Raw genomic sequence first — 14,693 nt, forward strand, 5'->3', positions numbered from 1 at the left:
CCTGTAATAAAATTGGGCCTAAGCACCAGAAAAGTGAAAAAAAGTTACAAGGGTTTAAAGATATACTCATTTTTTTTGGTATACAGCATATATTTTTTAATTCTTTAAAATGTGTACAAATGTGTAAGAAATAAGTTTAGTGAAAATTATATAGTAAAATATTATTTTAAAAGGGTATAAAATAACAAAGTAATTGAGAAGGCCTTAAGACCAACTGCTATTTCATTTGTCAGGCCTAAGTGCCTAGCGTAAAAACATAAAATAGGGCCTATCTCCAACATCCATTAAAATGTCTGATTTTTAATTCAAGGATGCGTAAAACTCATAATTTTGAACAAAAAAATACATCATTTATAATGTAGGTATGTAAATTAAAAATAATAATTATTAATCAATGGAAAAAGATATCTATCATAACTCTCTACTGGAAAAGATTTTTGTAGAAATTTTTGTGTTCTTCAGAAGGCATATACTCGATCATGTTGAGTAAATCTTTTTTTTTTCGTCCGTGATCCGGCTTTGGTAATCTAATTTGCGTAGTTTATAGGTTTTTATATCGCCAATTAATTAATTTATTTTTAAATTTAATTAATTTATTACTTGTCTTAGATCGTGAATAGTGGCTTTCTTGTCGTGGAAATAATTTAACATGCCCGATGACTTGGTTTTCGTCTTCAAGATCGAATTTCCGATATTTTTTCTTATTACCCCTTTTTCGGTGAGGATAGTCTCTCCGCGTTTTTTTCTCGTATTAGTAGGACTCGAATACCTTAATACTTACTCCAAATATATCAATAAAAGTGGCACGACAGACATTGACTACTTGACCATTGTCATTAGGGACAGTGTAATAAACAGTACACTGCCTTTTGCTTTCTGATGGGTTTTTGTATTTCCCATTTCTCCGTCTTTTAATGTTTGAAATATGGAATAATCCCATTAAATATGCACTTTGCTTCAACCAGTCACCAGCTTCGTAAAATTATTTATGCAACTGCAGTTTTTGATCATAAAGAAGACTTTTACAGTCATTCTGAATTGAAAAAAAAAGTCAACTTTACGGAGGACTGTCAAAAATAACCCTAAATGCCACTTTCTAAGGTTAACATACAAGCAATACTACAAATTATTTACCTGGGTGAATATGTATTTCACTTTTGACATTTCAAAAACCGGATTTTTATCACTTTCTTGCCAAAAAATAAATATTCACCCACCTATCTGATAATTTCACAGGAGTAATTAGGAAAATGCCCAAAGTTTCTTGTAAATTAAGCTATAAAGCTATTAATCTTCTAAATTATATATGAAATACATACTAAATTCTACATGAATTTTAGTTAAAACGTTTGAATAAAATTTGGTATAACGGGGTCAATTTAGCACTTATTACAGCTATAAATATAGAAAAATCCTTTTAAAATCTCAGAATAAATAAGGCAAAGTATCATGCAAATGAACATAAAATACTCCACTATTCTTAAAACTTTAGTAATTCACTCAAAGATTATATTTTAAGCCGATATTTTTCCATACTAAAATAATTGAAATATCACTATTTGGTGATCGTGTTCACTCGATTTCTCCTCCCAGGCTACGTGCTTTGAGCCCTGTGCACCTCAGACATCGTTTGCACATCCCTAGATTCTAAACGCTAGTTAAAACTTTTCAAAAATTTGTCAAAACAGTTTTTTTTTAAAAAAGCGACTTACCGAAGTATTCGGAGGACTTTTTGCTGGTACAATCACATTTTTAGTAGAACAATATTGTTTCGCTTGGGCTTTTAACTTTTTATTTTCACTTAACTTATTAAAACCACTTCTTTTCCGCTTTGTTGTAAAAGGCGTATCCGGATCACAAGTCTCGCGTCCAGCCATTTTGTATGAAATGCTTAGCGCTGCGATTAATCACGTAGGCCCTTATATGCGTTAATGGGTATTGTACTTAGGCTTCATCCCATATACATGACTTCAGATTGATATAAAATATTTTTTTCTGGTACATAAGTTCTAATTTGTGTTATTGGCGTAGGCATATAGAACATTTCCTCATACTCAACGTCATTTTTTATTTTTTGGTATTTAAGCCCTATTTTATTACAGGTCTTCAACTTATGTTACGGTTTTTAGTGATGTGAATTTTAAGCCTCAAAAAATAATAATATAACCCCACAGTGAAATATGAACTGTGCTTCCGGTGTAAAGTTGGAGATCAGGATAAGGTTTGAGCCGGACGTATATAAAAATACATTTTAAAAATAAATCATGTTACTGTTTACCTATGAACATTATTCCCTAAAAATTCAAATTTATGACATTTCTAACGCGTTTTACTCTAAAACTTTACGCGTTGAAATAAGCGGAAAAAACCCTTTAAGAATACCTTCTTTAGTTCTTGTAACATTCAAAAAGTTTTATTTAGTCAATAAGTGTTATTACTATTGCATTTATCTCATACATTAAATTAATTTTTAAACATCTTTTATGTATCGCTACTATTTTTTGTAATCTATCAATCATCGCGTTTATACGTTATTTTCAGTGTTCTGTTTCATAGTAAAAGTAATAAGAACTAGTCGCCTGTTTTCTTGTTATTTGTATTTTGGCCTCGGACGCGCGAACAAATTATTGCAACAAAATTCTTGCGAAAAGGGTGACTTACGTTATTGTCAATTGAATGGGTAGGGTAGGTAACTGGGTACATGAAAAGTCCATTAGGATCATACGTTGTATGCCGAGACATTATATAACTAGCGAAGTAGGGAATTAATTTCGTGTCAACAGATCTACGTAATCTAAATACAAGAAATAAGTCATCAGTCAACGGTACTTGTGATTACAGAAAATAACTACGTGACCCAATTCAGTGTGAATTCAATTAACAATATTAGTTTCAGAGTAGCTATGACAAAAGCTCAGCGTTAAAATTCAATTCGTTTTTCAAAACGTATTCCCACTTCAGACATTACTTGGCCAACTGTATTTTCATACTCGTAAATGTATTGGGCACTAGGCGCTACTCGTATAATACTCTGATCGACACCTAGTGGCCGATTTCACACCGATCGCGATCCACAGTGTTTTGCCTAGAACAAGCCAGGAAGACTACATTCTTTTCATGCGTATTTTATTTTTACTACCCCTAGCCAAAAATTATAATAAGCTTATATTTTCAATAATATGCATTTGCTCCCTGACGGCACAAATGAAAAATTGTATAAATCACTATAATTTTCAGCGATACGTCAACGCATGGGCCGGGTGGTTGAAACTCTGGACCCAATTTACAGTTGAAAAACTTCAATTAAATTAAGACAAGTTAGAAAAATATACATTTTTAATTTAATTTACATAGTATAAATGCTCATATCACCAAACGTCTTGCAGCTGCGATGCACATTGACAAATGAAATTCTTTTTGAAATTTTCAAAAATTAAAAATAAAAATACGCCGAGCAAAATAGTGAGTTTACAAATATTATAAACAAGATATACACGGGTCTATAAATTAAAGAGTATTTTTTTAAAAACTGTTATAAGTAGATATACTGCCGAGTATTCTTTTAGTTTTGTTTGCTATATGCTCTAAATGATCGCGAAAATTGAGGGCAAGCGGCAAATTATATATTTTTTTTTTTAGTGAAACTAATTTGTTGACATGTTTTATACTTAAATTAATGCCTTAATTGCCTATACACCACATGCATAAAGTATCTATGTCACCCTGTAACTTGTTACAATCGTCTCCTCACTTGACGTTTGAGAATGTTCAGAAGTTATCAGAACAAACTAGATAATTTATAAGATTATTAGAATTAGTTGTTAAAAACAAAGTTGTTTTATTTATTTTATTAGATTTCCGTTTATTTGGAAGATAAAAATCAAAAATACAAGAAGTCCTAGGTGAGCTCCTTGAGGTACCCCTGAAGTTACTAGTTCCGGGTTTGAGTCAAAGCCATTTACAGCTATAATTTGGTTTCTGTTAGTAAAATGAGATGTACGTCACCTTAGTTGGTCACCATGAATGCTAACATCTTTCGTATTTTCAAAAAGTATGGAATGATTAACTCTTTTAAACATCTTCCTAAAATCGATATAAATGACATCTACCTGTGTTCTTCAATCCACGGAATGGCAATGATAATAAATATATGTAAACATGAAAACGTTGATATTTTTGGATCAACTCCGTGTTGCTCTGCGCAGAGCAATTAACGAACATGATAATAAATGCTAACGTGAGATTCAAAGATTTTTCCATAATTTGACACCAGTTTATTTTTTAAAATTTTTATTTTTTATTTTTTTACTTTTTAAAAATTTCATTGATAAACCATTACGAGTTACATACATTTAATAAAATATTTTTAACAAAATAAAATAAATTAAACAATTTTGTTTTTAACCACTAATTTAAAAAAAAAAAAAAATCCACCGACCGGTTTCAAAGCAAACAAGCTTCGTCGTCAAGGTTTACGTAACTAATGAATTGATTCCTTTTTTATTTTTATCATGTTCACTAAATACTACACGTGGACCCAATAAATCAAGTCGTTTTTTCCTTACACGGGTGGTAATTTGTTTTGGTCTTAGGAAATATGACCACATTTCTGATTATCGTAGGCAACTGAAATGGCTCAAAATTAGACAGCGGAGAGACTCTCACTTCTGTTCAATGTACTTCATAGTCCTAACGCTCCTATATACCTGTGTGAAAAATTTCAACGCTTATCAGTTCATGGTTTACCTCTTCGTTCTCATTTTCAAGGCACTCTCTTAATACCCATACACAATTCCTCTTTCTTCTCTAACTCATATAGTGTCCATGCGGCTCGACTGTGGAATCATCTCCCATCCACCATCAAAGATGTTACTACATTATCTCTGTTTAAATCACGTCTGAAGAAACATCTCCTTTCTCTTCCTTAATCTCTCCTCCTTTCCTTTTTCCTCTTTCCTCTTTTTTCCTTTTTCCCATTGAGTAATAGTTTCGATTTAAGGTAATTTATAAACAAATACGTTTATTTCTATTTTTATATATCTTTAAATTTTTATTCTTTTTTTTTTCTATTGAATATGTTCTGTAACTTGAATAATAAAAATAAAACTTTTATTTTATTGGTTGGTTGGAAGAAATTGCCATTTGGCAATAAGCCCGCCAATGTACAAATAACATTATGTACAAAAAGTTAAATAAATAAATAAATAAATAATTTGATATAACTATTTTCGAAGTTAGATTTATTTTTACTCTTGAAATTCACATTCTATTGGTAATGATGATATTTTTAATGTATTTTGTAAAGGTTGTCTGAGTCTTTTGCTTAGTTTTGTCTGGTTATTTATTGTATAATCTGTATGTAAGTCCATGGTTTGTTAATCGCGACTGTCCTTGTCTCGTTTTAGATGGTTGTATATGATATTTTTCTGATATTCTCGTATTGTGTCGATGTTTAGTACATTTTTTTAAAGATTTAGTTCTTTGTCTACGATCACATCAGTAACTAATTCATGAATAAATTTTAAGGGTTCTAGTTTTAAGTGTTCAGTTATATTTACATAATTGCTTCGTTCGTTTAAAAACTTCTTTAGTTGCTGTTAGATAAGGTAGGTCTACTAACTTTAATATTTTATTTTGCTGTCTTTGTAGTCTGTTTATGTCATTTTTATTTCCTGTTCCCCATAGTAGTTGCATATAACATATTCAAATCTGCTTCGTTTCGTTTTTACATAGGCTTCGTACATTAGATTTTTTTCCGTTTTTGGAACAAAGTTTTTCATTAAAAAAAATAGACTCGATAATGACGCCTTTTTGCCAATTGAATTGTTGCTGTAAATTGTCCATGTCAATTGTTAGTCCTAAGTATTTAACATATTCAATTTCAGTAAGTCGTTCATTATTTATGTAAGCATTTACTTAATGACATTTTTTACTAGATTCAAAATAGATAATATTGCATTTTTTTGATAAAGTAAGTTTGTGTTTGTCCATTGTTTGTCAATACATCTGTTTGATTTTTATAGAATAGTCCAATGTCGTCGGCATACATAATAATTTTTCCTTTAAAATTATACAGTGATAAGTCATTTATATATAAAATATACAATAGTGGACCCAAAATAGATCCTTGTGTTACTCCAAAATTTACTGTTTGCATTTGACATTTACAAAGGTATACTGCTTCCGATTTGTTAAATATGATTTAAGAAGTTTACATTCTTGAGATTTTACTCCAATATCGGTTAATTTTTTTATCATGGTTTTTATCATGTACCGTATAAAAAGCTTTTTTAAAATCTAATATTACTCCTGTGATTGGAACTCTAGCATCCACGTTGGTTTGAATGTAATGTATTAAAACTCAAAAAAAAGCAAATGTAACTCCACTTAAAAAAAATTCACAACTAGATGTGGAAGATCTTTCCAGTTTTCGCCCTATTTCAAATCTTCCCATCGTATCAAAAATACTAGAAAAAATAGTTTCTCACAGGCTCGTTAACTATATCGAGCGGAATTCTTTATTTTCGGTAAGGCAATCGGCATACCGACGTTTTCATTCCACGGAGACGGGAGTGATAAGAGTACTGTCTGACATTATAACGTCGGTGGACTCTGGTAATCTGGTGTTGATGGCTCTTCTGGACATGAGTGCTGCATTTGATACTGTAGACCATAATATTTTGCTTGAACGTCTGGAGAAAACTTATGGTATCCGTGATCAGGCACATATGTGGTTCAGTTCATATCTTAATAAAAGAGAATATTTCAGTCATATCACTCCACTACTTCGGGAACTACACTGGCTACGTTTTCCACAGAGGGTCGAATACAAACTCTGTTGGCTTATGTTTAAGTCACTGCACAACTCGGCTCCGGAATATCTAAGGGAACTATGCATTCCAGATGAACTAGCTGACAGGCGTCTCACGCTTAGATCAGCTACGTCTACGGCGAGAGGAAAAGTTATTATACCTCTACGCAAACAGCGCACTAAATTTGGTGAGCGCGCATTTGCGGTCGCAGGCCCTATGGCATGGGATGCTCTCCCAGCAGAGGTGCGAGGCTGTGAAAGTGAAGTGATGTTTCGGAAAAAACTTAAAACCCACTTGTTCTCTAAATCATTTGAATAAATCCGTAGCACGTGACAACAAAATAAATTATTTTAATTAAATTACAAATTTAAAAGCTTCAATTAAATTAACTTAACAATAGAATCACCATGTAAAGCGCCCTTGAGGTATTTTATTACGAAAATGGCGCTATATAAGTTATCCACAATAAATAAATAAATAAATTAAATTTACTAGGAAGGTTCCGGTTCCTTTTTTTCTTGAAAACTATGTTTGTTTAAGCATATTATGGATAATTTATTTATATTTATATGACCCATTAATCGTTTATGAATATATTTTTCGAAGATTTTATAAAATACACTTAAATTCGCTATAGGTCTATAGTTACTAGGTTCCGTTCGGTCTCCGGTTCGGTTCGGATAGGAGATATTCTTAGTTTAGAATTCCTCCGGGTAGATTCCTAACTGTATATGCATATTCATTAATTACGATATGACCGGATATATCTATATAGAGATTTTTTATTAGTGTAGGTTTGATTTTATCATATCCCGGTGATGCATTTTTTTTAAGATTGTTAATTATTTTACATACTTCTTTTGTCGTTGTTGGTCTAAGAAAAAATATACTATTTATTTTTCTTCTTCGTTTTTCTGATTTGTTTAGACATGGTCCAATTAATTTATTTGCAAGGTTTTGGCCTACATTGGAGTTATATTAATTGATAATATTTGATATTTCTTCTACATCACTTGTTAAAATCCCACCTTTAATTTTTATTTCTTTTATATTAACTGACTGTAATTTTTTTCCAGACTTGATATTTTTTATTATTTTCCAAAGTTTATTGCTGCTGCCTTCTGCTGATTTTATATAATTTTGATAATATTGTTTTTCCGATTTCCTGATTTAATTTCTTAAATCTTTTAAAATATTTTTTAGTTCGATTTGACTGTCGACAATTTGACTGTTATTTCTTTCTTTGATCATTTGTTTATATTCTTGATTTTTATTTTTTATATTTTGAAATATGTTTTTAGTTAGCTAACCCTCCTTTCTTGACGTTGTGAAGTTTCTCATCTTGGTTCTTGTGTTCTTTTTTATTTCGTTTTGGATAATGTCATGTAACTGTTTAAAACTAGTAACTTGTATTTTTGCCATGAAATTTCCAAGGTGTGTTTTTGTTTGGCTATTTTTTGTCTTTCGATAGGTATATCTATATGTAGATGGAGTGCTCTGTGTTTACAAAGTGGAGTGTCTTTGTAGTCTAAAGTATATTTAGCTTCTATAATATTTGTTGGTCAATGATCGTGTTTTCCCCTCTGTGATATTTTTCAAGTGAAATTTCGTTAAGAATTATATAGTTATTAGATACTATGCTATTTACATATTCATTTGTTAGTATATTGTCTTTTTCTAGTATATTTATAATAAAATCTCCTACTATTATTGTTTTTCCTTTATTTCCATACGCAAGAATTTTTCTTTCTAAGAAATGTATGAAATTATGGACTTCGGTTTTATTTGGTCGTTTGTAGATAGCACATAAATTTATTTTCTGCTTTATTAGACTTACTAGAATGATGTTTGACATATAACTATTATATTTAATATTTATTTCTTCTTAATCTATGTAATTTTTTATATATACGTCTACACCTCCTCCTCTACCTTCCCGGCAGGAGTTTATTACATTATAATTATTTACGTCATATAATTCTGCTTCACTATTAGTGATCCATGTTTCAGTTAGAATTATGGGTTTTTAATTTCTTATGTCGTTTTTGTTGCCAAATTTGTGAAAGGGAGTTATATATAGTGTTTCCGGAAAGTAATGCAAGTGATTTTTTTGGACGTGACTGTACTTCGAAGCGAAGATGGACTGGTTGGGAATGGTAGTGGGGGAAGTTGGCTAACGAACGCTGGGTCTCTTAGTCTTCTCTGGCCATCCAGAGAGTAAGGATAGGCGTTTCCGCGAAGTTGTTTTGGGACCTTGTACAAAAGTCAAAATGCAGCGTTCGGTAGGGCAAAGGATGGCGATCAAGTTTTGCGTCAAACTTGGCAAGACTGCCGCGGAAACTGTTAAAATGATCGAGACAGCTTTTGAAGACGATGTTCTGTTGGATCGGCCAAAAGATGGCGGCTCCTCGCCCCGAGAAGGCCAGGATGAGCAGGTTCAAAACCAAGACGATGCTCATGGCGTTTATTCTCAGATATTTCACGTAGTCAACTGGTTTTCAAATCTGTCGCGAACAATTAATATCAAAGGACTGCTCCATCACGAGTTTGTACCACCTGGTACAACTGTGAAAGTAAGAAAAAATAATTCAAAAACCACAGGATTCAACGCACCCGGCCGGAAATCGCAGACGACGGGAACTTGCATCACGACAACACGCATGCCCACAGCACCTTCCTCGTCACCAACTACCTGACCAAAGCGGGGGTTCCAATGATTCCCCAGCCTCCCTACAGTCCGGACCTGGCTTTCAACGACTTTTGTTTTCACGTCTGAAAGGACCCATGAAAAGAAAGCATTTCGAGACCATCGAGGGAACCCAAGGAGCTTGTAACGCGGCCTTGAGGAGCATTACGGAAGAGGCCTACGGTGGAGCATTTGATGCCTGAAAAAATCGCTCGAGCCGATGCATCAGCGCAGGAGGAGACTATTTTGAAGAATTTTGATGTGTTGTAACGAAAAGTTCAATAACTTCTTTGTAATTAACTCACTGACATTATTTTTCGGACACACCATGTATGCGCAAGTTTCCACAAACATGGAAAGCTGCTTTCGTGAGTGACTGAAAGTGACTTTTCAAAATAGCGCGCAAAAGTTAAGCGGGCTGATAACACGATTGATAATGAATAATGAATAAAAGGGGGATACGTTCCGGACATGCACCTTTACCTGGGTCTAGTTTTAACAGTTTTTGCTTGACCTAAGTTGAGAAGATTCAGAAAAACGTATTAATGCCTTTCATTATTTTGTAGGCGCTAGGTACTAGATGCACCCGATGGTACCCGCATTCGCTATTACGGGACGCTCTGCAGGTAACTCATGTAGCTGCGCTCGGCTGTTAGCTGGTTGTCGGTTCGGAAGGGGAGAATTGTATTTCTCCATTACTGCTGAGAATTTAATTCGAAGTAATATAAAACGTGCATCATCTTATCTGCAGAGCTGACGAGGCACTTTTGTAGGGACAGCGCCAGTCTAGTCTGTATACATACGTGTATAGGTGTCCAGTAGCTGATACGCATACTGCGACGCGACGTCAGAAAACACGGCACGTTATGTGCTAGGCTCAGTAACTGGTGCACCATTTTCTGAAAGAACAATATTTGTTCTTAATATAACTTTTTTTGGATATTATTATTATGGATAATTTATTTAACGCCATTTTCGCAATATTGTAAAACTTCATCGGCGTTTTACAAAAGATATTGAATTTAATTTGAATTTTTCTCATCTCCAGGAGAAAAAAATATCTTGGCCCCCTTTTATTTTATTCATAGTTTAGATGTACACTATCTACACACACTGAGATAGGTACCGGATTGATACCAGTTAAATGGTAATTTTAAGTAATGCAATGAAAAATTGAACGAATCCAATTATTATGAGTTAATTGTGTAGATTAAAAGAAGTATTTGGCGGGGTCGCTAGGTACGCACTGCATTCTTCACTGCCGGTAGACAGACATTACAAGACTCGAGACGGGGACGCAATGGTCCAGGGCATATGATATGATGTTTTGTTGCACGAACGGTGGCGGCGCGGCGTATGGCGACGCGCGGCGGTGACCGCTGGCAGTGCTGGCAGTGCTGACCGGCGGCCGGTGACAGAGGCGACACTGTCAACACAGAGACGTGTCCTAATGAACGACTGTAGATTTTTGGAAACCCACGTAATTCACTGCGTAATATTAATAATTGTTGGAGTCGTCACGAAAGCCATAAATTTGGCAGATGTTCCGACAGCGCCAGCGCTCCAGGCCATTCTAGGCCACTCTAGGCCATTCTGGGCTAATTTAAAAACCATACAAAATGAATTATGAATGTTTACTGACAAGACACAAGACACAACGTGACCCCCCTTCCCGAGTTCTACGTACGACGCGGGATAAATTATAATTATTACTGTTCATGTAATGGGATTATTACATCATGGAGTCCTTTTAGCTTGTCGTGACAAAACAAATAATTGTGAATGATGAATCTCGTAAGAACATAATGACTAACCGGAACGAAACAGTTTAAAAAGCTCAAATAGCGCGGCACTTTATAACAACGGAAAGTAGCAAAACGCGTGTAAATAAGAATCTGTAACCCTTTGGTCAACTCCTGTAATATAAAATACGCCAAAGTCAAAAGTTGGCCACTGTTGAAAATCTTCCCGTAATTTTTATCTCCCGGAGGGGTGATGCTTACACCTCGCAGCATGAAAGGTTTAAACGATTATAATTCGTAAAATAATTCAACCTAGTGTTTAAAAGGTTTTAAGCGTCCCGACGTTTCTAGTCTGTTCATGCACAGAGTTGAAAATAAATTGAAATAAACAAAATACAAAATAATTAATACCCACATACTGAACTTCAGTTAAGAAATAAAAGAATGAGTAAATTCATCCATGAAAACAAATCATAGCGAGTAAACAATTAAAATTTTGACTGGACCTTATCATCAACCGAAATATCATGCTCACATAAAACAGTTAACCTGTCTTTGTTCTGATAGCTACAATTGGTTGATAATTTACCATTAACAATAAACAACTCAAAGACCTAAAACTAAAATAACCAGACTGAAATGGAAAAGAAATTAAAATCGTTAAAATAATCCACACTAATATGACTATGCATTATAAATGCGAATGTGCTTTTGTTTGTTGGTTTGTGTTGCCTTCATGTCATATCGGAGCGACCGATTGACATATTTTTTTGCACAGAGATAGCCGGCGAGATGAGAAGTAAAATAGGATACGTATTTTTCAATCCGAATAAAAAAAGTTCAATGAAAAAATTAAAATATTATCAACAACGAGGAACATTATTTGAAAATTAGTATTCGGTAAGATGTTAAAAATAATCAATTTGAAATTAATTATTGAAATTTCTTTATTTGAACTGATTTTTCTATTGTTAGTTTGGTTTGTTTTTCGTTTTGGTATTGTAGTAGGATTTTGGATTTATGAACAGAATAACGACGCTATGTCACCACAGCTTAAAAGTAACAAGGAATATTAAGTAAATTAATATAGATTTAAAAAAATGTTATCAGTATGAATTGAACATCTGCATCTGAGAAGTCATTTGATGAAAGGATCTATTTTTTTTTATTTTATAAAGTTGGAAATAATCGGTGTTCTGACTATTACTGATTAGTAACCATTATAGTTCAGTTCTAACGAGGAAGCTATAAAATTAGCCGATAATCCGGAATCATCAGGTGCTGAGCAACAGTAGCGTCTCACAGGCTTCCACGCATAGCCATTCATGATCTTGAACAAAATAATTCCACAGAGGAAATTGTCAATGTCACTAACAAACCTATGCTGATATAAACTTGCTACTTGATTAACTTTAAAAACAAATAGTACTATCCTATAAATCTAGCCCTCGAACAGAAACTTGGACTCATATTTTCAGGGTTCCTCCCTCTGTGCGTTATTCCATCATCTCTTTGATCAAATTAGCGATGGATTGGTAACCATATAAAGTTAGGGACTGTGTTGACTAGTTAGGTGTGGTCACTGTCAACTCTATGGTCACATCGCATCCCGATGCATTGCGGACACGCCAATTTGTTCCCTCTGTGGCAAATCTGGACCCAATCGTGATGCCTGCCCAAACCTAGAAAAATCTCCAGCTCCAGTGTGCGGAACCTGCGAATTCTTCGAGAAACTCGTTACCCATTCTACCAGAGCTAGAAACTATCCCGCATGCCAAGCGGCAGAATCTAAGCAGTTATCATGTATTCTTTTTTTTAGTGGAAAATTGAACGGTCGAAACTGTCAGCACAATTCTACAATGTACTATCAAAATATGTATGGTCTTAATACCAAATTAAACATTTTAAGATGCAATATTTCCACAAGATGCACATACGATTTGATGTTCTTCACCGAAACCTGGTTGTCTGACAATATTATATAAGCTGAAATCGGATTAACCGAATACAATATGTTTCGCTGTGACCGGTCTACAGCTTCAAACAAAACCAGAGCGGGTGTTATGATATGGGTTAAAAAGTTATATTCTTGCCATGTTGCGAATCTTCTAATAATGTAGCCGAGCAGTTATTTTTGTGTGTCTCGATTAATTCAAAGAAACATATAATTGGTTGAGTTTATTTTCCTCATTCGTCACCAATTGATATCTATAAGGCCCAAACTGAACTAATGGAGCGAGTTTCTCGCAATGCGAGTTCCGTATTTGTATGTGGAGATTATAACCTGCCAAAGGAATCGGCTTGATGATAAAGATGGTGTTAAAACACAAGGACACCATAATACTACAAACGGCCGAATTTGTCAATCCGTTTGCATTCATGAGTATGTATTAGTCAAATAATATCACAAATTGTTCGGGATATTGTCTTGATTTGATTTTTTGTACTGTTCTTGATACTAGAGCTACTTAATCCATTGATCCTTTACTGCCTATTGACAATATCACCCGGCTCTCGATATAAATGTTTCCCATTCTTTAAATCTCGATTTACTCGAACATAACGAATTCGTTTACTACATGTTTGATAATTGTAATTATGAGGGATTAAACGACTTCTTTGCATCTTGTGATCGGAGTATACTTCTATCTCACATTAACATTAATGAAACTGTTGTCAACTTTAACCAATATGTAACAAACGCAATTGAAGTTTTTATTTATTAAACTAAATTTGTTCGGCCAATTTGTTCCAAAATGGTTTAGTCTGTATTTAAAATACTTAATTTCCGAAAAGAAGAAAAATCATAAATTATATAAATTAACTAGCAATCTTGTGTTTTTCTTGTTTTTTAAAAAAAACTCAATTAAGAGAAATGGCAAAAACTGAAAGTAAACGCTGCTGCCAGTCCAGATTGTGTCGCATTGTAAAATCGAGACAAGATCTGGACTTTTTTGGTCTTAGTCTTTCAAGATTTAAACAATCACAAGATGGACAAGATCGTGTCTTGAGAAGTAAGTGTTTTATTGTCCTAGCTTTAATTTTCTTTAGTTGTCATTTCATTTAAGTTGTACTTGTATATATGATATTATAAAGAAATGTATTTACCGTTCTTAAATGGACTGAATAAGTCCGTAAATAATAACATAAACAACTGGTATGGTATGGTCATTTCAGGGGCGCTATTAGGGTAGAGATTGACTAATTTGTTATACGTCAAATGACGTATATTAAACCGTTTTACATTTTACATTTGATAGTTCAACATTACAAAAATAAAAAAAAAACGGAAAAAAACATATACGGTTTGGTCAGTTCAACCTAATTAAGTATTTCGGGTAATGCTTAAGCCTCACCTTAAGGTCGCAATAATATTTAAAAAGAAAACCATCATGTTCGTATTTGTTTGACGTTTAATCATCAGTGCGGCCATATGTGAAACAAAGGGTGGTC

At 33.6% G+C, this 14,693-nt stretch overlaps 1 protein-coding gene across 1 annotated transcript in view; it reads right to left on the reverse strand.

Annotated features, from left to right (window-relative positions):
- AdamTS-B (ADAM metallopeptidase with thrombospondin type 1 motif B) overlaps positions 1-14,693 on the reverse strand; it is a 208,549-nt gene that overhangs the window by 101,788 nt on the left and 92,068 nt on the right. The window lies entirely within an intron of this gene.

This window comes from Micrasema longulum, unplaced genomic scaffold (assembly GCF_059751315.1).
Source record: "Micrasema longulum isolate JH-2025_06_02 unplaced genomic scaffold, ASM5975131v1 h1tg000868l, whole genome shotgun sequence".
In the NCBI taxonomy this organism is placed as follows: Eukaryota; Metazoa; Arthropoda; class Insecta; order Trichoptera; family Brachycentridae; genus Micrasema; species Micrasema longulum.